General features: G+C 57.7%; 1 protein-coding gene across 5 annotated transcripts in view; it reads left to right on the top strand.

Moving 5' to 3' along the window:
• Window positions 1-5855: 5855 nt before the first annotated feature.
• Window positions 5856-21836, top strand: part of ADARB1 (adenosine deaminase RNA specific B1) — a 113752-nt gene continuing 97771 nt past the window's right edge. For all 5 annotated transcript variants that reach the window (XR_004323788.1, XR_004323798.1, XM_032490640.1 and 2 more), the window contains exon 1: window positions 5856-5988. The gene's annotated coding sequence lies outside the window, so the exon portion shown is untranslated. The remainder of the gene's footprint in view (window positions 5989-21836) is intronic.

Raw genomic sequence — 21836 nt, 5'->3', positions numbered from 1 at the left:
AGTGAGCTCCATGCAAATGAAGTACTACAAATGGACCAATCAGAAGTTAGGGAAGTGGACCAATCAGAAGTGAGAGTAATAACCAATCAGGAGAGAAGGAAGGAACCAATTAGAAGTGAGCTCAGGGAACCAATAGAATTTTAGGGGTAAGTAAGCCGTTTCAGAAGCAAAAAGTGAGATAGAGCCTCTGGGCCAGGGAACGAGATGGTGCCGGCAGGAGAGTAGTGGCCCTGCCTGCAGGGTCCTGCTAGTCTTTTTATGGGGCTTCCCGCCTCACCAGTAGCCTCCAGCCACACGCCCTTCCCCTAACCTGCTCCCTGTCGTCTCCCTGCTGGAGGTGACCTCCGCCCAAACTCTGTGTACCACTCCCGAGCTGGTCAGTGTATCACGTGTACCTGGTGTGTGCACACGTTACTTACACACAGAGCTATATGCACACGTACACACATACAGTGTGCATGTGCGCACCTGCCCAAGCCCGTTTTCAGGCTTTATAGAATGGCGTGCTTTTCAGTCAACATTTAATCTCCGAGATGCCCCAGGTTGGGTGTTGTGTAGTTGGCTCCCTGGAAAGCTGTCTGGCCACTTCACCACATGTGTACAGTGTGTGGATGAACCCAGTGCATCTCGTCTCGTCCTGCGAAATGGGTAGTTGGATACTGTGAGCACGTCCTGGTGCCGGTGCCCTGACCACATGTGGAAGGATTCTACCCCGGGAGCACTGAGGAGTGAGAACGCTGGCCGGTGGCTTTACTTGGACTCTTTATCATTCCAACGATGTATCTTTTCTTCTTGAAACGCGGTCCTCTGCTGGGTCCTCCTGCCCCTCTGGGTTCTCAGCCCCCTCTGCCCTCCCCCACACCCCACGATGATGGTCGGAGCCCCTCAGGTCCGGCCCAGGCTCTCTCGTCTCTCTTTGGGCGATTGCTTCCACTTCCAAGGCTCTCAGAGGCATGTCCCCAGCTCCGTTCTCGTCCCTGGACGCCAATCTTTCGCTTTCCCTGCCTTCCACACACAGCCGCCGGAGCATCCGGCAGGTGCAGCAAACTCAGCGCAGCCCAGAGGACCTCCTGGCTCTCCCCGCGGCGCTTCCCTTGGTCTTTCCCACCTCATTATAAAGCGCCATCACCCTCCAAACACACAAGCCAGGAACCCCAGCTGTGAGCTGTAATCCTCCCCTACTCACACCCCTCACCCAACCTCCCACCGAGTCTGCCCTCACCAAGAACACCAAGTGTACTTCCCAACACACCCCAACTCTCTCCACTGCCACCGCTACCAGCTGACCCAAGCCATCAGCACGTCCCCCGGGTCCGCGCATTAGCTGCAGCACAGACACCCCGGGTGCCCCACATCATGAGTGGCACCCCGATGGACAGTGGCATCTCTTCCCTTCCCCAGGCAGTCTGTGTACTTTGACCGAGCGGGTCTCGCTCCCAGCTCGAAGAGGAGGCCCTATTTGGCCTAAACCTGGGGGTAGCAAGCTTTTACTTTAAAGGGCCAGATGGTTACTATTTCAGGCTCTCAGGCCGCGTGTATCTCTGACATGCACTCTTCTCCCTCGGGCATTGTGAGTGTGCAACTCATTCTGGGCCCGTGGACGGTACAGAGCAGGCCTCAGGCCTCGTCTGCCCAGCTCTGGTCTGAGCGCCCGGCACGTTCCGTGTTACCGGTGGTTGAGGGAGGTAGAGACCCCATGGGGCCAGATCAGCACCCCCCCCCCGCCCCCGCCCATGGCGTGCTGACCCAGCATCCTCCCTTCTCCAAGTTCATGAGAAGCAGAAATGCTCCGTCGGCCTGGGCACCCTCACCACCAAGGCCTTGTCATCCTCAACGGTCCACTCAAAGCCACGGCTCCAGGGGAAGCTGGTCAGCCCTGAGCATGAGAGCCGCGGCTCCTGTCACCCCCACCCCTGCACTGCAGCCCGGTGCTCTCCACCCTGGGCATCGCCTGCCTGGGAGGAGGGCCCAGAAGGATGGAGACCAGGCTCAGGGTGGGGGACCACGGACAGGCACGTGCTCAGGCTGGGGCGAGCAGGCCTGCCCCTACCCAACCCCGGCGCCTGGCTCCTCACACCAGGCTGCCTCCAGTTAGCGGGAGCGCCACTGCCCCCCGCCCTATCTAACCTGCAGACTATGAACAACTCGAGAGCGAGTTCATTGTGGTAAGCGTGTGCCGCCCTTGCACGTGACGCACTGCCCAAGGCGCTGAAAGGCCAGCAGAATGTTCTCAGTTCCCAGCTCTGCTTGATGCCCTAGATTTCCACTTCAGCCTGGCTTCCCCGGCTGGTGTGCGTGGCCAGCGATGCAGACCTCCCTGGCTGCCTCTGGGTTTAAACTGTTCGAGTCCAGGACCAGGAGAGGCTTAGGACTGAGTCAGTGCCAACCCCAGATCCCCAGTGAAACACACTGAGTCAGAACTCCTCCCCTGGTCCTGGAGTGGGGGTGGGAAGTGTGTACGTGTCCCGAGCACAGACATGGCCACTCCTGGCCCCTCTCGTGACTGAGGGGATTCACTCTGGGGCTGGGGACCCAGAGGAGGAAGTCTGTCATGAGCTGAGCAGACTCCAAGCAAGGTGTCCACTCCCAGGAAGACCTGCCTCAAGGTTTAGTAGCATTTGATCTTTGTCACTCCAGTCTCATGTTTTTTGGTTTTTGTTTTTTTAATTTAGGGCAAAAAAAAATCTGTCTCAGATAAATGTATCACAGTATATTGGTTACCACTCATTAGTAGTTCTAGCTACCTGACTTTTTTAAAAGCCAAGAAATCAATAACCTACTTTCAGACTATGATCTAAAGTCCCAGTGAGTGTCCCTTCTCCAAGACTGGGCAGAATTCAGTAAAACAAGGCGAAGCACATTTTTTCAGATACGTTCCTGGTTGTTCACAGGGACTAAAGTGAAAGGGGCTTCAAAAGAACATGAAAAAGTTTATCCCTGACATTGAACAACTGAAATGCACAGTCAAGGTGCATCCGTCTCAGGCCAGTTAAACCATGACTGTGGCCTGGGCGTGGTCTCTGCAGGACTGGCCACCAAGGTGCTTGCCCTGCAGAGGTGGGGACAGGATCACTCAAGTCACCCTGTGTGGGCACAAGGGTACCGGCCCGGGTCTGGAGTGGAGGTCGGACAGCCAGGCCACGATGGCTGCCCCAGCTCAGGGCTGCATGCCCACCTGGGGGGTCGCTGCACCAGAGTGGCTTCTATACCTGTGAGCCTTGAACCCCCCTTCCATGGAAAGCCTGACAGCCAGGGTGTGAATGCATGCCCAGCAGCTCTGCGGCCAGCGGGCTGGCCCGGTCCCCTCCTTCCAGTAGTCCCCCAGCCGCAGACTGAAATCCTGTTCACGCTGCCTCTCACTAGCCTGCATCTTTGCCCTCAGACCATTACCCATCTTTCTGCACCACTCTGACCCGCAGGCATCTGTGCCTGGAGTAATTTCTAATTCCGCCTCCGGGCTACCCGGTCACGCTGACTGATTCAGCTGGAGGAGAAAAGGGGTGAGGTGGACCGGGTGTTGTGTAACCAGTGTTCCCAGCAGGTGAAGTTCCACACCCTTCTGTCCCTCCAAGACCACGTCCTGGGAGAGATGACCGGCTAGACCCCTAGAGGCGAGCATTTGAGCAACAGCTTTATTTTCCAGGACACCAAAGTGTGATTTCATTTTCACACTTTGCACAAGTGAGGCAAGCAGTGGGCCGGAGGCCTGGGGGCGGGGCGGGGCTCAGGCTGGGGCAATGCTATTTGCACTGAGGGCCTTGCAGGCACAGCTGCCAGCACCCCTGAGGAGACCTAGGGCCCATCCCAGGCACCCACGTGTCTGATGTTGACCGTAATCAGGGGGAAGGACGGGCTTTCCTGAGGAGGTCGTAAGACCCTCATCCTGGACCTTGACCTCTCAGGTGCCCGGCGAGCCCTGGTACTGTGCCGGGTGACTGGAAACTGCTTTCACCCCACATCAGCATAAAGAGACACATCCTGTGGGTGTCACTACAGGTCGGGGAGAACACCACATACACCCATCTCTGGAGAGGATGGTGGCTGAGGAGAGCAGTATGGCAGGCAGGGGCGACCCCAGGCTCCCAGCCGCCTCCGAAGTGGCCAAGAGGCGGGCCAGCCAGCTGGAGCCCCGTGCAGGCCTGGGGCTCTCTGCCTCAGCTGACAGGCTGCATTCACTCCACCAGCTCCGCCTGGAGGGCAGGCACCGCTTCCCCTGTGTACACAGTACTGAGCGCGGGCCTCTCAGACTGGCTCCGGGCTGGGCCTCTGTCTTGCTTTGGCCAACAGGACATTAGGAAACGTGCGGAGGCTGGAAAAGCCCTGGGCACCGAACTCTGCCTCCCCTCTTGCTGCTGATGGGGCCACACCAGCATGAGCAGCAGCGGCGGCCAGCTTTCGGATGGCAGTCCCTGCCCGAGACCCGAGGGAGTGGCCCGTGTGAGTCCCAGCTCATACGAGCCACACCCCACGAAGCAGAGATGAACAGTGCCAGTCGCTCGCCCTCAGGATCGCGAACAAATAAATGATTGCTTCAAGCCACTTAGTTGGGGTGGTTGGTTGCATAGAAATAAAAGTCCTCATGTACATTTTCCTTCTTAAGAATGAATCCCTAGACGTCATCCCAGGAACCCTGGTGTTTCCGTGTTGTCCAGCGCCCCTCTGGACGCTGCACCTGGCAGCGGCCCTCAGGGCAGGTGCTGGGCCTCCTGCTAGCTGGCGGGCCTTCCCGTGAGAGAACAACCTGAAGCAGACAGCTGGCCGCCGCAGCACTCAGGTCACTGCACTCAGGGATACCCCGTTCTGTCCCATGACTTGGGGGTGACCGCAGCTAACCTCTAGAGTGTGGAGGCTGGGCTCTTCCCGGACATGTGTCTTCTTCCCCCTCTTACACCGGAGCAAACCGGCAGAGGTCCGGAGAGATGCCTTAGGCCCCGCAGCTGAGAAGGGGGCAGCAGAACTGGGCCCTGGAGCGCAGCCTCCGCTGGCACCGGCGCTGCCCAGGCTGAGAGGCCCAGGCTGAGAGCCCCAGGCTGGCCCGCCGCCGCCCTCTGCGCCCTGGAGTCCTCCTAGTAGGTGACCAGCCCCCAGAGCGCTCTGGGCACTCGCGTCTAAGGACTGGATTTTTCTTGTCAAACTGTTTTCTGAGTAGAAGTGCAGCCTTGAGTTGGTTATTCTGGTCTTCCAAACGTGGCACTTCCACAAATGCTTACCACTCTGCGTGTAAACACTTCTCGGTATCGCCGTAGAAAATGCAATTATGGTGCCCGGGGGCGTACGCTTACCGCGTGCTCGTGAAACAGCTGTGACAAGCCTTCACCCGCTAACCGACCAAGCCAGCGCCCTGCAGCTGGTCATCTGGCCTTGCTTCTAATCTCGCCGAGGGTCCCACGCAGAAACCGGGGGGCGCCGTCGGCGTCTGGGGGCCGTGACCCCACCTCCTCCAGCACGCCCCTGACTTCGCACCGCGCAGGCCGGGTGCACCTTAACGTCCGGTTCCCGGCGCGCCCTCCAGCGCGCGGACGCTGCGGACCCCGCCCGCCTCGCCGGGGACCCCGCGCCGCCGGCCGCGGGAGGGGCCTCGCGGGGCCGCGCCCCTCCCGCCGCCCTGGGCCCTCTCTCCCGGATCCCTCCGTCCCCTCGCCCCCTCTCGCGCTCCCGGGCCCCGCCGACCGCGGGTAAAACTCGGCGCGGCCTGCGTGCGCGCGCACGTGCGGCGTCGTGGCGTCGCCGCCCCCCCCTCCGCGTGCGCGCGGCCGGCCGCGGGGGCCCCGGGGAGGGCGGAGCCAACGCCGAGGGCGGAGGGCGGAGGCTGAGGCGGCGGCTGAGGCGGCGGCCGGTCGGGCCGCTCTCGGGGCCGCGCTCGGGGGCGCGCTCGGGGCCGCGCCAGGCCACGGCCAGCGCGCCGCAGCCCCCGGCGGCCGATCGGAGCCCCGCGGACTTGCGATCGGAGCCCTTGAGCCGCGCGGAGCGGAGCGGCCCGCGGCTGAGGTGAGGCCGGCGGGGCGGCGGCGCTGCGGGGGCGGCGGGGCTCGGACACCGCGGCCGGACAGCACGGCCGGACCACGCTGCCGGGCCACGCCGCCGGGCAGCGCGGGGCAGCGCCGCGGCTGCGTTTATGTAAGCGCCGCGGGGCAGGTGGTGAGGCCGCGCCGGGCGTGCGGCTGGAGCGGGACCCGAGCGGCCCGGGGCGCTGTCCGGAGACGCTGTCCGGAGCGGCCGCGGGCCGCCCAGGGAGGGGAACTGCGCCCAGAGCGGCCCCACGTCTCCTGCCCCCGGCGCCGCATCTGCGCGGGATGCTCTGCGCCGCGGAAGAGGGAGGCTGCGCCCCGGGATGCAGGAGAGCCTGCGCCCCCGGGACGGAGGGGAGGCTGCGTCCCCGGGATGAAGCTGCGCCCCGGGGCGGGTACACCGAGCCCGCGGGTGAAGGGGAGGCTGCGCCCCCGGGGAGGGACACTGCCCCCAGGGATGAGGCTGCGTCCTGGGGAGTGGAGCCCGCGCCCCCAGGACGGAGGGGAGGCTGCGTCCCCGGGATGAAGCTGCGCCCCTAGGCGGGTACACCGAGCCCAAGGATAAATGGGAGGCTGCACTCCCGGGATGAACCTGGACGGAGGGGAGGCTGCGTCCTAGGGATGTGGATGCGCCCCGGGGCGGGTACGCTGAGCCCGAGGATGAAGGAGAGGCTGCGCCCCCGGGGAGGGACACTCTCCCCAGGGATGAGGCTGCGCCCTGGAGAGTAGAGCCTGGGCCCTCAGGAGGGGAGCCTGCACCGGGGACAGCCCCGTCCCCTCCCCGGGAGTGCCGCTTCTGCTCCGGCTGCGGTGCGCCCTAGGAGGGAGGGCTGCGCCCGGGACAGGGCTGCACCTGGGACGGCCCCGCGTCCCCTTCGGGAGGGCACCGGGTCCGCGCAAGATGCTCTGCGCTGTGTGGAGGGCACAGTGCACCCTCCGGGTGAGGCTGCGCCCCCGGGGAATGGAGGCTGCACCCCCACAGTGAGGCTGCGCCGGGGACGGCCCCGCGTGTCCTCCCGAGGGCGCAGTGTCCGCGTGGGTTGCTCTGCGCCGCGGGCGTCCCGGGGCGGGGAAGTTCCCGCGGATTCCGGGCATCTTGAGCAATCGGAACGATCTGGGGCGACTAGGGGCTCGAGGTGAATTCTGACATGTTCAGATCTGCAGTAGGAAAATTACCGGGACGCGAATGGGTCTGAAGGAAGGGGTCAACGTGGGCTGTGGACGCTGAGACGTGTCGGAGTCTCGTTAACGTACTGGAGAACCTAAAACGTGTCCTAGTCCCGATTTGTACGTGGAGACCCGCAGCGCTGTGTGTGGCTCCCGTTAGTATTTTCAGCCGGCGTGTCTGGGTCGTTGCTTCTGATGAGGGCGTTTTGTTTCCTTGCGCGAGCTGTAATGGTTAGCGTTCAGTTCTGGAAGTACAAGGAAAAGTGGCTTGATGTCAGACTTGCTTCTTTATTCTTAGTGTCGTAATTAAGATGATCGACCAGTTAAGTTTCGAGAACAGAAATATTTATCTACTTCTCTTTGTTCCCTCTTAAATTTACCATGTGTTGTATTCCTTTAAAAGGTGCCGCCTACAAGCTGCATTTCCCCAAACACCGGGTTGTGCTCTGGGCAGTTCCCCGTGCAGTGTCTTTTGATTACCGTCTTTTTTTGAGGCTGAGATTCCTTTACCTTCTGCCTGCTGAGGGTTTCCCTGAAGGGAAAGGAAGAAGAAGAAGAAGGCAAAGATTGGCTGGTACCCCTCCTCCTTGATGTGAGAATCAGCTGCAAGGTCCCTCCAGGGACAGGGTCCCCTCCGCAGGGACACCCACAGCAGCGCTCATGAATACTGGATGAGACTCAGTGAGTTGGGTGTCGCTCCTGCCCTGCCCAGGTGGAGGTGGGGACTCACACTGGCTTTGCAGGGCAGCCGCTGTCTGTGAGTCGTGCCTGTTTGATGTCTGAAGGTTCCTGAGACTGAATTTATTCAGCTACATCTCCAACAAAATTTGAGGCTATAGTTGGAAGGGAAAAAAAGGCCTTTCTGCAGGGGGCAGTGGTGAAGAGAAAATTGGTCCAGCTCTGAGAAATTGATGACACATGCATCCGAGATGCACTGTGCTCATGGTCAGCGCCGGGAGGTGAAGAGAGGACCGTGAGCTAATAACGTCTCCCACAAAAAACTTCTCGGCTCAGAGGCTAATTCAGGACTTTGTGAATTTACATGTTGTAAAGGCATTTCAACTGCTTTTAGACGGGGATAAGAAAATTCCTTAAACTTAAATTTGTCTGATGAATGAATAAAGTAAATGAATTCATTTGGCAAGTACTTACCATGTTGGGCTACGCGGGGCCCTCCCTGTTTTAGGCTCCCCACACACAGTGCCGAGCAAAATACGCAGAGTTCAAAGCAGTGCAAAAGCTGGCGGTTGACTTTATTAAACACTGTTATAGCATTACCTTTTTAAAAATAAAATTCATAATTTTAGTTATGAAAGTTTAAAATGTATACCATTGAAGTTTTTATTTACAGCTTTGAAAGTATAAGCTCTCACACTGCACATTCAAGGGGTGCAGACAGACACACAGCCTCATTCCACTCCATCCCTAGCCACTCGGGCCCCTAACTGCTCTGACCGGGTGACTGTGTGCTGCCTCAGCAGTGGTTGAAATATACATGTGGTTACAGATGTGTTTTAATATAGTTTTTAATATCGAATGTGAGAAACAGTGCTGCAGTGAATTTTTTTGTGCATGGGTTCAAGCAAAACCTACTAATCATTTCTTTAAATCATCAAAATTCCTTGGCTGTAAGGTTTATTTAAGAGCTGGGTTTTATTCCCTTGAATACTGTGATGTGCGATGTATTTATGACCGAGGAAATTATTTAAATAGGTAGGAGATAGAAAGTATACTTTGGAGATTAATAGGTGAAGTTATACATTTACCAGCCTATAAAAAAGTTGTTTAAGAAAAATTGTCAATCTTAGTATGAAACTGAAAAACTTAGGTCCAGTTTTATTGGAAAACTTGATTTTTTTTGTCAGTGTTCTAAAACATGGATTTCCAAATCTACAATTGGTGTGATAGAAATACTACTATTAAAAAAAACTTAGACATATTTTTATAACATGTGACGTAGGAAAGACAGTGAGAACCTCATTCAAAAATTGTATGTTGAGGTCGTTGAGGTTTCCTCGTTCCTTCTCTTCCTGACGTCATGTGTTGTTCGGAACGTGCACAGGAAGCTAGCAGCCGGCAGCGGTGCTCACCTGGCCTTGCGGCGCAGCCTGACGGCCGCGGGGCCCAGGCCCTCAGTACCAGCTCGTCACGTTCTATTGTGGTCTGGGTGACACTGCTGTGTGCCAGGTGTCTAGGGTGTACCAGAGAACGGCTTTCTCTTCGTGGTGGATTTAAACAGAAGACAAGGCTGGGAGGGGATGGAAGCAGCTCGGAGGGGCCTGGTATTTCCATGGGAAGCGCGGTGAAACTCTGCGAGCGTCTAGGGCGGGTTTCTTTCACTCACGTGGTCACCCCCCTCCCCGGACTTAGACCAGATGTCAGTACGGTTCTAGGCCCTGGAGACAGAGGAGTGAACGGCAAGGGTGGTTCCTGCCCCCATGGGGGAGATGAGGATGGTGAACCCCAGCTGAAGTCCTAAGTGCAGGGAGGAGCATGTAAAACTAGCAGAGGGGTCGAGGGGGCTCTCAGAGGCTGGAGGCTGGTGGCTTTGGCAGGCAGAGGGAGCTCTGAAGTCCTGGCCTTGGGCCACAGGGGTCTGAGCTTCCTGTGTGGTGCTGATGCGGTGCTGGTACGGGAGCCCAGGGGGCTGAGAGGAAGGGAGGGCTGCAGCTCATGGGGGTGTGGAATTGAGGTGGTGATCTCAGCCTCGCAGGGTGCCGCCTGCCCGCCTACCTTCCTAGTAGAGAGTTTTGAACAACAGAAGGGCAGGATCTGATTTACCTTTGAAAGGAATCACGCTGGCTGTTCTGCAGCTAATCTTTTTTGGAAGCTTGTGATGTGCCAAGCCATTTAAGTGCTTTACATTTATTCATTAAATTCTTAGGCAGTCTATAGGCAGGCATTATTATAGGTCTTCCATGTTACAGGTGGGTAAAGCTGGGTTCAGAGAGGCCACGGGTAAGTGGCAAAGGGAGGACTTCCCTGAGAGCCCGGGCCGCGGGCAGGAGGGGGCAGCGGGCCTGCCCAGGCAGAGGTGGTGGGAGCAGATCTGGCGTGCTGTCCTCCAGCACGTGTGAAATGTCCTCTGTAAGTAAGTTGCAGTGTTATTTTCTGGTGCTGTTACCAGGGAAATGTTGCCACTTTGACTGTGACACAGACGGCCCCGTCAGTTGGGGGTCACTCGCACTCGGTGGAAGAGCCCTTAGACTTCCCGCATGGGCTTTTCAGACCATGCCGCTCTTGTGCCTTCATGACAAAAGAAAAGGTAAGTGAAATAAAGTAAGGATAACATTTCTTCCCCTTTAGAGTTTGGTCCCTCCAAGTCGGCGCCACGGCAGAGTCCACTGTGCTGTCACCGACGTCACTGCGTGGCCTTCCTGGCTGCCGTCTCTGGGGCGCGTCCACGCCGCGGCTGCAGTCTGCGAGCTTGGACGCTCTCTTGGTCTCACCGGCAGGTGTCGCGGAGGGGCTTCCGGCCCTAAGATGATTTGCTAACGGCCTGACGATGGGTTAGTTGCCCCGTCAGTCATGCCGCCAAGAGGCTCAGCTGAGGCTGAGCGACCCCTCTCACCTCCGGCCTGATTTCACAGTCGTGAAGGTGCAGGAAAGCGCGGGCCTTAGAACTGAGGAACTTGGCGTGTTCCGCAGGCGGACCTGTCGGGATTGCCGGTAGGCTCTGCGGTGGAGCAGCCCCGACGACCCCAGGGCTGCCGGCCGGAGCCATCGACGGGCGCTGCTGTGACGCGGGCCGTCCGGCAGAGCAGCTGTCTGGCCAGAGGTCCGGGGTCCGGGGCTGGAGGCGGCCCTGTGCTGCAGGCTGACCCGCGGGTCGGACCTCCGTTCCGCGGCTACCAGGCGTGTGGTCTTGAGCTCGCCGCTTACTCTTCGCACCCCGGGGTCCTCCTCCATGACGAGGGAGAGGAGCCGCGCCCCGTCTGCTGGGCTGGTGGGTGGGGGAGCTGAGCTGACGTGCAGTGCCTGCAGTTGGACGCCACCAGCAGGACTGCAGAGGGTTTCTTCCGTGTTATTTTGTGATTAGTCATCCCAGTGGAGGTGTTATGATCTGCGTGGAAGTTCAAGGTTGGGTTCAAGAAGAGGTTGGGGCCAATCATGTCCATTTGGCATCATTTGCACATTGCTGATGTCTGAAACCATAGGGGTGGCGGTGAGCAGACACGGAAAGGCTGAAGGGTGAGGATTGAGCCTGGGGGCTTTTGGCGAGGGGCCCACAGGAGGAGGGGTCTGGTGGTGGGGAGGCCTGGGTGAGAGAGAGGAGGTGCCGAGCGTCAGGTACGGGGGGCCCTCTGGAGGGGACTGGGCAGCCAGACAGCAGCTGGACAGCTGCAGGCTTGCAGGGTTTTTATTTGTAAGTGAGAGCGATTATAGTGTGTTTGGGGCCGTCAGGGAGGATCCCGTAGAGGAGGACGGATGTCTGACGCATCGGGAGGCGGGTAGTTGCCGGAGCACCGTCTCTGAGGTGTGGGAGGGGACGGCCGGAGGCGCAGGGCCAGCTCAGCCCCGGGAGCGAGGCGGGACTCCTGCCCACGGGAGCTGCGGTGCACTTCAGACATCCCTAAGCAGCTTGCTGCCCCTTTGAAAGGAGGGCGTAAAATAAAACATTCTGTGCTCAATGTGGGAACCTTGGGAACTGTGCAGCAGACTTCGGATCTACTTTCTTATTAGCTTGTGGTGCTAAACGCGCTTTGGGGCGTCCTCACAGAAAGATACATGTGGAAATGGTGGGTTTTTTAACTTAAAAAAATTCATGTCTCTAAAGGTATCATTAACTTAACTAGAGGTTGGCACCTTTATTCACCAAATTTAGTGCCATTCAGAGGGCTAACCAGACTGGGCCCCTGACCTGGGCTCCAGCGCCGCGTCCGGGCGGCTGCCCCCACCTCCGGCTGGTGGGGCAGGTGGCCATGCTTTGGGCCTCCAGAAGCTGGGGCGCCGCTGGGGCAGCAGCATTTGCTGAAGGTGGCTGTTCAAGTGGTGAAATAGCTTCCACGCATGTCAGCTGGTACTGTTTGTGGTTATTTGATTTTTCTTTGGTTTGGAAGTTTCGAAATACCCATCTTCTCAGTGGTTCAATCAATAGGATGAAACGTAGGGAGGCCAGCCGACCCCTTGCGCTCCGTCTGTCGTGTGTGCAGCGGGATGGCTGGTTTCCGTGGCTCTGGGCCCTGTTCCTGTCCCTCCTGCCCTCAGTGGACGGGTTTTACCCAGGCCTTCTCTGTGTGCGCCCTCGCAGAAGGACGCACAGAGGACGAGGAGGATGAGGAGGAAGACGAGGAGGCCTCTCTGAGCCGACCTCCAGGGGGCAGACGAAGCCAGGCAGGAGGCAGACGGAGGCACAGGCGAGGCTGGGGCATCGAGGTGGCTCCTGGGTGAGGTGTGGTGTTCAGGAAGGCTCTCCGGACCGGATGCTATGCTGAGGCCCAAAGCAGAGAGTGCACCCTTCGTGTCAGGAGAGGGACAGTCACGTTCCAGGGGGAGGGACAGCCTGCCGGAGCCCTGCTCGCTGCAGTAGCCGGGGCAGCAGCCCTGGTCGGGGCGGTGTGTGGGGCAGGGTGCCAGCTGTGCGGCTCTCCGGGCCAGGTCATGGGCCAGGGCTGCAGCAGGGCCGGGGGGCCGGGACCAGGCGGGGGCTGAGAGAGCGGAGAGAGCTCAGGGGTGTCGGCGGAGTCAGCAGGCTTTGGGGACGGATGGGGTTGAGAAGGGCCCTTATAGCTGTGGATCGTCACGGCCTGAGCCCGAGGGTCTGAGGGGACCTTGTTCCATTGTGGACGGCAACTGGCTGTTGGATTCGGCTTAAATCTACAGGTCACTTGTGCCCGGGTGTGTGACGTGCAGGGCATTTACTCTTATGTGCTTACGTGGGATCCGCAAGCCACAGAACGTGTTGTTTCAGGAACCTAGGCACTCCTGTGTTGAAACTCCCTTTAGGTGGAGCTGGCGCTCCCATCAGTTACTGCTCACTGGTCTCACGTAGGGGTGACAGCACCCCTGGTTTTCAGATTGGGAACTGACAGGGTCAGTCGCTTCTTGGGAAGCTGGGTACCATTTAGCTAATACTTACTGAGCTTTTGCTGTGTGTCAGGCATGGAGGAACCAGTTTAATCTAGTTTACTCCTGATAACAAGTTTTGGCGGTCCCCATTATGCAGAACCGTCATCGTCCCCTCTTCCCTGGCTCACCTGAGTAGCCCCCTCCCCTCCCCTCCATCCCCTCCTGTCTGTTCTTGACAGGCTGCCAGAGCCAAGCCTTAAATGGAGGACGGACCAGGCACCTTCCTGCTCTCAGCCCTGTAACTGCCGCATCCCAGAGGCCTCCCGCCTGCCGACCCCTCACTCACCCCTCCAGCTGTCTGGTGGGCTTCACTCCTCCACACACACCCTCCCTTCTGCACCCCTGCGGCCCTGCCGTGTGCGCCGTGGTCTCCCCTGTGCATGGCCCCCGCCCCTCGTCAGCCCGCCAGGCAGACTGGCGCCTCAGGAAGGCAGGGCTCCCGTGCTGTCTCTGTCCTAAGGGCCCAGAGCCATGCCTGGTGGATAGTAGGCACTCACCCATGTTTGTCGTTTGAATGGATAACCTTTCTTACTTTCAATGTAGGTAGTAGAACCCAATTCCACGCTGTTTGCCTGTGAAAATGTGTCTTTTCTGCCTGAGTAGGCTGCACCCCCTACTCCTATTGTGCTTGGTGAATCAGTCATATATTTATGCCCCATATGTCTGTGTTATCTCCAGATTTCTGTGCTTTTCTTTGTAGAACAGAAACATTTACAAAACATTCAGAATTACTCGAAAACCATGGAGTGCAGAGTAGTCAATTAATCTGTTGAAAGTGGGGAGTCCTCGGCTCGCCTGTTAGGTGACACGTGATGAAGTGCATTGTCGTGAGTGGTGGAGCACCCATGACAGGGAAGGCACAGCTGTAAGTGCATCGTGACGACAGTGAGACTGTTTTGAATAACTCTGGGAGGTTTCAGAAAAGCAGCCAAAAAGAAAAAAAATACTTAATTCATTGTGGAGGCTCAGAGGATTTAAAAATTAGAAAGAACGTGGCTTAAAAGCTGTTTGGTGGGGAGCAAGTGGCAGAATTTACCGGAATTTGGGAAACTGGGAACTTAATCCCAGCCCTGCCTCTGACCTGGCGGGCTGCTCACTGCGTCGCCCGGGCAGGTTCCCTCAGGGTGTGTGTGTGTGTAGGGTGGGGGGTGGCGCTGTCCCAGGGTCTCGCTGTTGCTGGAAGACTGCAGGAGGAAGGTAACAGGCCTGAGGGCCTCGAGGGTCTGCAGGCGGCGCTCCGCGCGTGCTGGTCGGGGAAGCCCCTCGTGGGCCCGGTGCCCCTGCGGCTGCAGGGGATCCACACGCAGCCGGCACTCGGCGCGGTGTCCCGTCGTCCCCTCCCTCTGGTCCTGAGAGAGGTGGGTAGGGACGGGACCTGGGGGTGGGGCCTTGGGCTCTGGCTCAGCAAGGAAGCACGAGGGCCCTGTCCCCGCTTGCCTAGGCCTTGGGGACGGGCTTGCTGGCCGCCCTGAACTTCGCGGGCCAGGGCGGCCTTCGCACGTCTGCAGGTCTAGGGCGTGTTGCAGCCGACCAGACAATTCGGCGGGGGCAGGGGTGGGGCTCAGTGGCAGAGCGCGTGCTCAGCATGCACGAGGTCCTCGGTTCTGTCCCCGGTACCTCCGTTAAAGAAAAAAAACCTGTAAGAAAAGGGTAATTCAGTAGTAGGTAATGATTAGTTGGCCCCTCTTCTAACGTTGTGCCCTTAGAAACCGAGTTGTTAACACGTGTATCCGCCGGGGTGGAGAATGAGTTTGAAAGTTGCTTTGCATTCGCGCCTTTACTCATGGGCAGTGAGCCCAAGTCCAGCTTCTTTCCTTGTCCTGGTTGCTAACAGCCCAGGTCCTCTGGCTCCCCGGGTGGTACCTCTCCTTGGCTGAGTGATGTCCTTGAGGAAAGAACTTACTCCCGCAGGCGAGGCAGCATCTCACCACTTGCGTGAGGCCGAGGGATGGCCACCATCCCTAGTTTCTGGGCGGACACTGTCGCCTCCTAACACCCAGCCCTCCTTCCCAGCCTCTTCCCTTTCCAGGGGTTGATTCTGCCAGACACCTGCTCTCAGGCAAGAGGTCTTGTCTGTGTCAGGTCAGGGCGCCCGCGTCTTCCGTGTGCTGTGCTGGGACAGGGCAGGGAATTGGACTCATCCAGGGGCTGTCCCCAGGGAGAGAGGGGAGAGGGTGCTGGGCGGCCGCAGGGCAGCCCCTGACCCCTGCATGGAGGAGGAGGGAAGGTGCAGGTCGTGCAGACGCTTCACGTGGCTTAGGCCTGAGCACAGTTTGAGGTCAGCCCGGTGGAGGGACAGTTCTGGGGACTTCTGTGCCTGGGCCACTGCTTGAATAGCACTGATTTGACGGTTTGTGTCTGTTCTACTCTAGGTATGAATGAAATTAATTCTATCAAATGCGTATTTATTAGCCTCGATCACTCTGAGTTTGATTCCTTTTCTGAGCAGGAATCTCCCCAAAATAATCGTCAGAAGGAACCACCATTCCTGGGCTGGGCGTCTGTGTCTGGTCTCACAATGTGCCTCTTAGGACACAGCGCTCTTGGCGGGTGCTTCAGAGAATTAGCTTTTCTTTCTTAGTGTATTAAAACTTTGTTTTCATTAAAAAGCTGTCAAAACATTTAACGATCCTCATGTGACGAGTTTTTTGAATTAACAGCCCGGGCAAGCGACACAGTAAATGGTGACAAGTCAGGCTGTGGGTAGAAGCGAGGTTAGGAGGTGGGCTTGCGAGTGCTTAATTCAGGGAGAGTGGGGTTCATGGGAGTGAGTCATCGGCTTTCAGAGCTGTGATGGTTTGGGGTCACAGTGCAACTTAGGTTTGACCATCAGTGGGACCCTGTGGAAAAACCCCACTTGTGCCAAGTTCGGCGGCTTTGGAAGTGGTGCGGTGCAGACCTGTGTGTCAGGACTGCTGGCTCGTCCTTTGGAATAGGGGGCGTGTGCCGTGTCAGCCACGTGCGGACCAGGGTCAGTTGCGTCTTCTGACCCCCACCCTGGGGGTTTCCTCTCCGGGTTCTTGGTGTCGTGTGTGGTAGGTCGTTTTCACCCACGTGCACATGAGTGAGTGAGACGCGTTCGATCATTCCACAGTGAAGCTTTCTGTTCTCTAGCTTTGTTCTCTAATAAAACCGAGGATCTTGACGACATCCCCGTTGGAGGAGCAGCCCCGCCCGCTCCCGCCCCGCTCCCCTGGTTCTGCGGGGTGGGTCGGCGCAGGGGCACGGAGGCGCGCTTGCTGAAGGCCAGCCTCTCTCACCGAAAGCCCTTGCTGTGGGGAAGGGAGGGCTTTCCTTTTAGTTAACCAAGACTTTCTGCCTCGATGGAGCATGGGAAGGGGCGTCGGATCCTCGGGACAGAACTCTGCTGTGAGTGGTGCTGGGGGAGGGCCGTGCCGTGTGATGGTGCGGTCAGCGTGGCGCCTGTCGCGGGGAAGAATCACCTGCGTGTCCCCGGGCTTGCTGTGGCTGAAGAAGCTGCAGGTGGCACGTGTGGTCAGCTCGTGGTCTGGGTGTTCATCCTCGAGCGCTCGGGAAGGTGCGGGCGGGTGTGGAAGGCGGGGAGGTACCATGAGGAGGCTCTGTCTTCTCTTGTTTTAAAAGCTGCCGTGAGAGTCACCCTCAGTACGTGGATAGGTCAACGATTTTCATGAATTTCTAAGCTGTGCAGCTATCACCACAGTCCAGTTGTAAAACGTCTCCATTACCCCAAAGCGCTCCTTGTGTTTGCTTGTGGTTAGTCCTCATTCCCACCTGCCGCCGTTGGCGACCGCCGGCTGCTTGCTGTCCTATAGATGTGCCTTTGACAGCACTCTGCTGCGCGGGGTAGCGCATCCTTTTTGTCCCTCCAGTGGGGTGGGCGTCTGGACTGTGTCCCCTTTTTGACTGTGAATAATGCAGCTCTGAACATGAACACACACGTCCTTGTGGCCCAGGCTTGGCCTGGCGCCAGGGTGGCAGCATGTCTGGGTGGTGGCGCCGGACAGCCGCCGTGAGACCCCGGGCTCCTCCTCGGGCCTGTCTCCACGTGTGCATGGGGCTTCTGGGATCACCCGGCCCTGTTACTTCCGGGACGAAGTACCGTGGGCGGAGCGTCCAGCACAGGCTGCTCGGGTGTCTTACCTCACCGCCCTGCGTGCGCTGGACACTGAGCCCCCAGCGGGTGCGCTCTTCCCCGTGTTCCACCTGCAGTCTCCCTCCGCAGAGGAGGTCCGCAAAGGACTGGCAGGCATGTTAAACGCCACAGCCAGCCTGCAGAACCTCGTCCTCTCCATGCCTAGATGCAGCAGTCGCACTTCTAGGAATTGAGCCCCAGGACACGCCTCCAACAAGATGAAAACACACGTGGAAATACCCTAGCCGTCCATTCCGGCACGGGCGAGGCAGCTCTGGCTGGCCACACCACGAAGAGCCATGGGGGGCGGGCGGGGCGCGCTCTGTGAACTGACCTGTGGTGATTCTGAGAACCTGCAGGAAGTGAGCAGGGCAGAGAGCCCGACGGCGCCTGGTGTGCCTCCCTCCACGCGAGAAAACCTGCGTACCTGCGCCTCCGGCCGAAATGGATGCGGGCAGGGTGCACAGAACCAGAGGGCCGGGCCCCGCAGGTCAGGGGCGGCTGGGGGGCCGGGCGCGCCGGGCTTCTCTGGGTGGACCGCTCAGTACAGCCCGGCTCTTGGAACCACAGACCCCAAGACAAAATAAATGAACATTAGCCAGGATGTGGGGGAGCCGGGGTGGAATGCAGACTGACCGAAGCTCAGTGTAGGACAGAGCAGCAGCAGAGCCGCAGCGGGGGTGGGGGCGCAGGAGGAAGGAGTAGCCCGGTTTGGGGATACCATATTTTGACTAGATTCTGTGAGGCTGCAGATGAAAAGGGCTGTACACAGTCCTGTCTGGCTGTTTCTCTCGGGCAAGGTTGGTTGGCCGTGTGAGCATGTTACACGAGGACTGAACAGCAAACGTGTGGTGGGGAGGAGAGCCCGGAGGGAGCTGCAGACCAGGGGAGGGGACCGTAGACCCGCGTGGACAGATGGGTCCAGGGCTGCGGAGGGTGTCAGCGTGCGTGCACAGCTCACTCTGTCCCGAGGACACCCAAATACCCTCTCCGAGCCGACAAGCAGGGCTCGGAACGCCTCGTGGTGCAGAAAGACGTGCTCAGAGAGCATCGGGCGTGTGGGGGGGGGGCGTGGGGACTGCCGGAGTGGGAGAGGCGCCCAGGCTGGCCACCCTGAGCAAAGACCTGGATAAACGGTATTGGTTTGTAATCTGCAGAAAACAGTAAGTACCCGTCAGTCCACGCTGACGTAAATAAGCAACTGAGTAAGTAAGTGGGGGGGGGGCACTGGAGCATTCCAGTTCGTCAACAGACAAGGAGCAAGGAGCAAGACACCGTGGTAGCGAGTGCTTCAGGCAAGACCCAGGACTGAGGCAGAAATTAGCGAGCGAAAGTCTGAGGAGAAACAGGATATGTGCCTGGTGTCAAAGTAGCTCTTCCTCAAGTTATTTACTTATTGAAAAGGGAAAAGTAGTAACTTTAGAGCGGAGAAGGCCAGCAGATACCACCTCAGCCGAGCGATCAAGGCCACATCGCCTGTGGTAAGACAGGGGGCCGTCGCGTCCTCCCTGACACCACGCGGGCACCGCCTCTCGCCGGGGTCCTTGCCACAGGTGTGCAGTCACGGTGTGACCGCCAGGAGACAGCAGGAGGACTCCAGCAGAGGATGTCCCGAGACGCAAGAGGGAGTGAGGGGCCTCAGGGGACACGGCGGGGAGAGGCTGCCTGGGTCTGGAGAGGGCCGAGTAGAGAGGACACAGGGGAAAACCGGCAGAACCTGAGTCCGCTCGGTGGTGGAGCTGATGCCGGTGTTCTGTGTTGAGTTCCTAATTTTGGTGGCTGTCCAGCGATTCTGTCAGATGTGGCCGTCGGGGGAAGCCGGGCGGAGGGCTCGGGCGGGCTGTGTCCGCCTTCCGGCTGCCCCGCGCCCCGCTGACGCTCCTGCGACCTGCCGCTCGGGAGGAGGCGGAGTCCTCGCGCTGAGCGGTCTGGGCGCCTCGAGCCCCGGTGTGCGGCGGTCTGAGGTGTGGTTCCCACGCCGGGGGGGGGGGGACGGGCACAGTTCTGTGAAAGGGGGCCGTCAGCGCTGCCTGGTGCCAGTGGGAAGAGGCGCTGTGCCCCGGGCAGTGACTGCCGGAGGCGCCTCTCACGTGGCTGTGGATGCTCTGCTAGGCTGCCCTTGGCCTTCACGTTGTATTATTTTTGTCCAAAGAGAAACGTTCAGTTTTTATATATTCAGAGGTATCAGGCTTTCCCTTTATGACTTTTGGACTGAGGCCCATCTGAGAACGTTTTCCTACATCAGGAGGCATTCTTCTTTAATCTCTTCCAGCAGGTCTGTGTTCTGTTTTCCACATTTAGCCTATTGATTTATGTGAAATCTGTTTTTACACGATTTGAGGTCAGCACCTGATATTTTTTTCCTGTTGGCTAGCCAGTGGCCTCAGTCATTGCGTGGTCTGCCCTTTGCCCAGCGATGAGAAGTGCCACTCGCATCCTATATTGCGTTCCTTCTTCGGAAGGGTGCGTTCCCAGTTGCCTGTCACTGCTGTATAGGAGGCTGTTGAGTTTTGAATGTGGACTTTGTCCCCACCCATCATTTGTGTCCCATGTTTTCTAGGGAGGATCAGGTTGTGCAGGCGGTGCCTCTTCCTCTCTGATTTTTGCGCTGCCCCCGGCTCCCTGGCCAGGACATGAGGCACCAGGCCGAGCGGGCTGGAGCAGTGGGGGCGGCCGGCAGGCAGGCACTGCTCCGGCTCTGGCGTTCGCGGGGACGCCTCTGATGCTCCCTCTGCAGGAGTGATGCTCACTGCAGTCGTCTTGTTCATGCCCTTCATCTAATTAAGCAAGTAAATGCCCTGCTTTGCTGAGAGTTTTTAAAAAATAAACTTTATCATGTACAGCAGTAGAATTTTGTTTGGTTTTTCTGCATCTGTTGAAATGATCGTGTGGTTTCCCTCCAATCTGTTAATATAGTAAATTTCATTCATAGATTTCCTGATGATAAACTTTTCATTCTCAGGGTAAAACTTACTTTACTTTTAACACACTGAGAATTAAATTTGCTATTTATTTAAATATTTTCTTTTTTTTTTTCCAGAATTTTTCTTCTTTTTTTCTTTTTCTGAGATAGAGTTTACATATCTTAAGGTACCTGCAGTGGTGTGCTGATAAATGTTTAACGAATGGCTTTCTTGAGAGGGGGTTGTAAAAAGCCCTGATTTGTAGCATTTTCCAACTTCTGTGGCATAAATATTCTTGCCGTTACCTATTTCAGGCTCCCAGTGAGCTGTGGCAGGCTGGCCCACAGCATTCCTGAAACCCAGCACCCTCTCTTGAGCTGGTAGGAGCCGGCAGGGCAGCTGTGAGCCTGGTGACTTCGGGCTGTGTGCGACCACATGACCGTCTCCACCATCCTCCCATCCCTCCTCTGCCTGTCTGCATCAGCACCCACCTCCCGGGGTAGCCACCGGTCTGACCTCGGTCGCCTCGTGTTCTCGCCTCCGTCTGGGAGACCTAGCGTTCTGTTCGGTGCATTCACAGCTCCTTATTTTCCCCCGAGGACTGCCTCGGCCACCTAACTTACAGACAGTCAAGTGCTGGGCTCACAGTGAGTTTATTGAAAGGTTGAGCCTGTGACTCATGGTTACTACTGTGGCACTGAACTTTATTTAGAAAACTGTAGCTTCTGTGATAGTCACTTTCCTTAAATCTAAAGGGTTGCTAGCATCTTATATTTGTGTAGCTTTTCATCTTCATTAGTATAAATTTAACGTTTTTTATTCATCTGTTTTTGCAATCATTTGACAGGTGTTTTTTGAGTACCTACTCTGTGTCATTTTAGATGGCAAAGGTGTAGCAGTGAAAAAATAACTCAGCCTCTTTCCTTGTGGCACGTAGGCTCTGATATATCTTCAAGTTGTGAGTTTTTCTCATCTGTCTGTCCTCCCCACTTTTCTCCTTACTCAGACATCTCCTTGTCTTTGCCCCTGGTACTAACTTAAGTCAACCCTGAATTAATTCGATTTCTTCTGCTGCTTTAGCTTTGAAATTCCCTGCTTTGATGCCAGTTGGCGTTTAGCTTAACTACTATATAGTTATTTCTGCTTTTCCCACATCCTCACAATGAAAAGGCAAAGGAATTGCATCTGGTGGTTTTTTTTATTAGGAAAGGCCAATGTTTTAAAAGTGTCGTGACAGTAGACTTAACAGGGCAAGTTTAGTGCAGTGACACCGTTTACAGTGTGGGGACAAGCGTGTGGCCTTCCCCTGCGGCTCTGGGGCTGGCAGACTCGCTCCCCACCAGTGTGGCCTCTGTCTAGCTCCTGAGGGCGCTGGGGTGTGTCGGGCTGCGCCTTCTGGCGGCCGGGTGGCTCCGAAGGCTGGGCGTCTGGTCACCGGTGTCTGCGCGTTTGCTGCACTCTTTGGCATCGGCAGAGTGGGGCGGCTGGGACTCAGGTCCCCATCCCCCTGAGGGCTGCAATCCAGGGAGAGCAGTGGGGGGTCTCCCTGGGGGAGGAGGAGCTGGAGGACCTCCA

The sequence above is a fragment of the Camelus ferus genome, chromosome 1, assembly GCF_009834535.1.
Source record: "Camelus ferus isolate YT-003-E chromosome 1, BCGSAC_Cfer_1.0, whole genome shotgun sequence".
Taxonomy (NCBI): domain Eukaryota; kingdom Metazoa; phylum Chordata; class Mammalia; order Artiodactyla; family Camelidae; genus Camelus; species Camelus ferus.
This window is presented reverse-complemented; position numbering and strand designations above follow the sequence as displayed.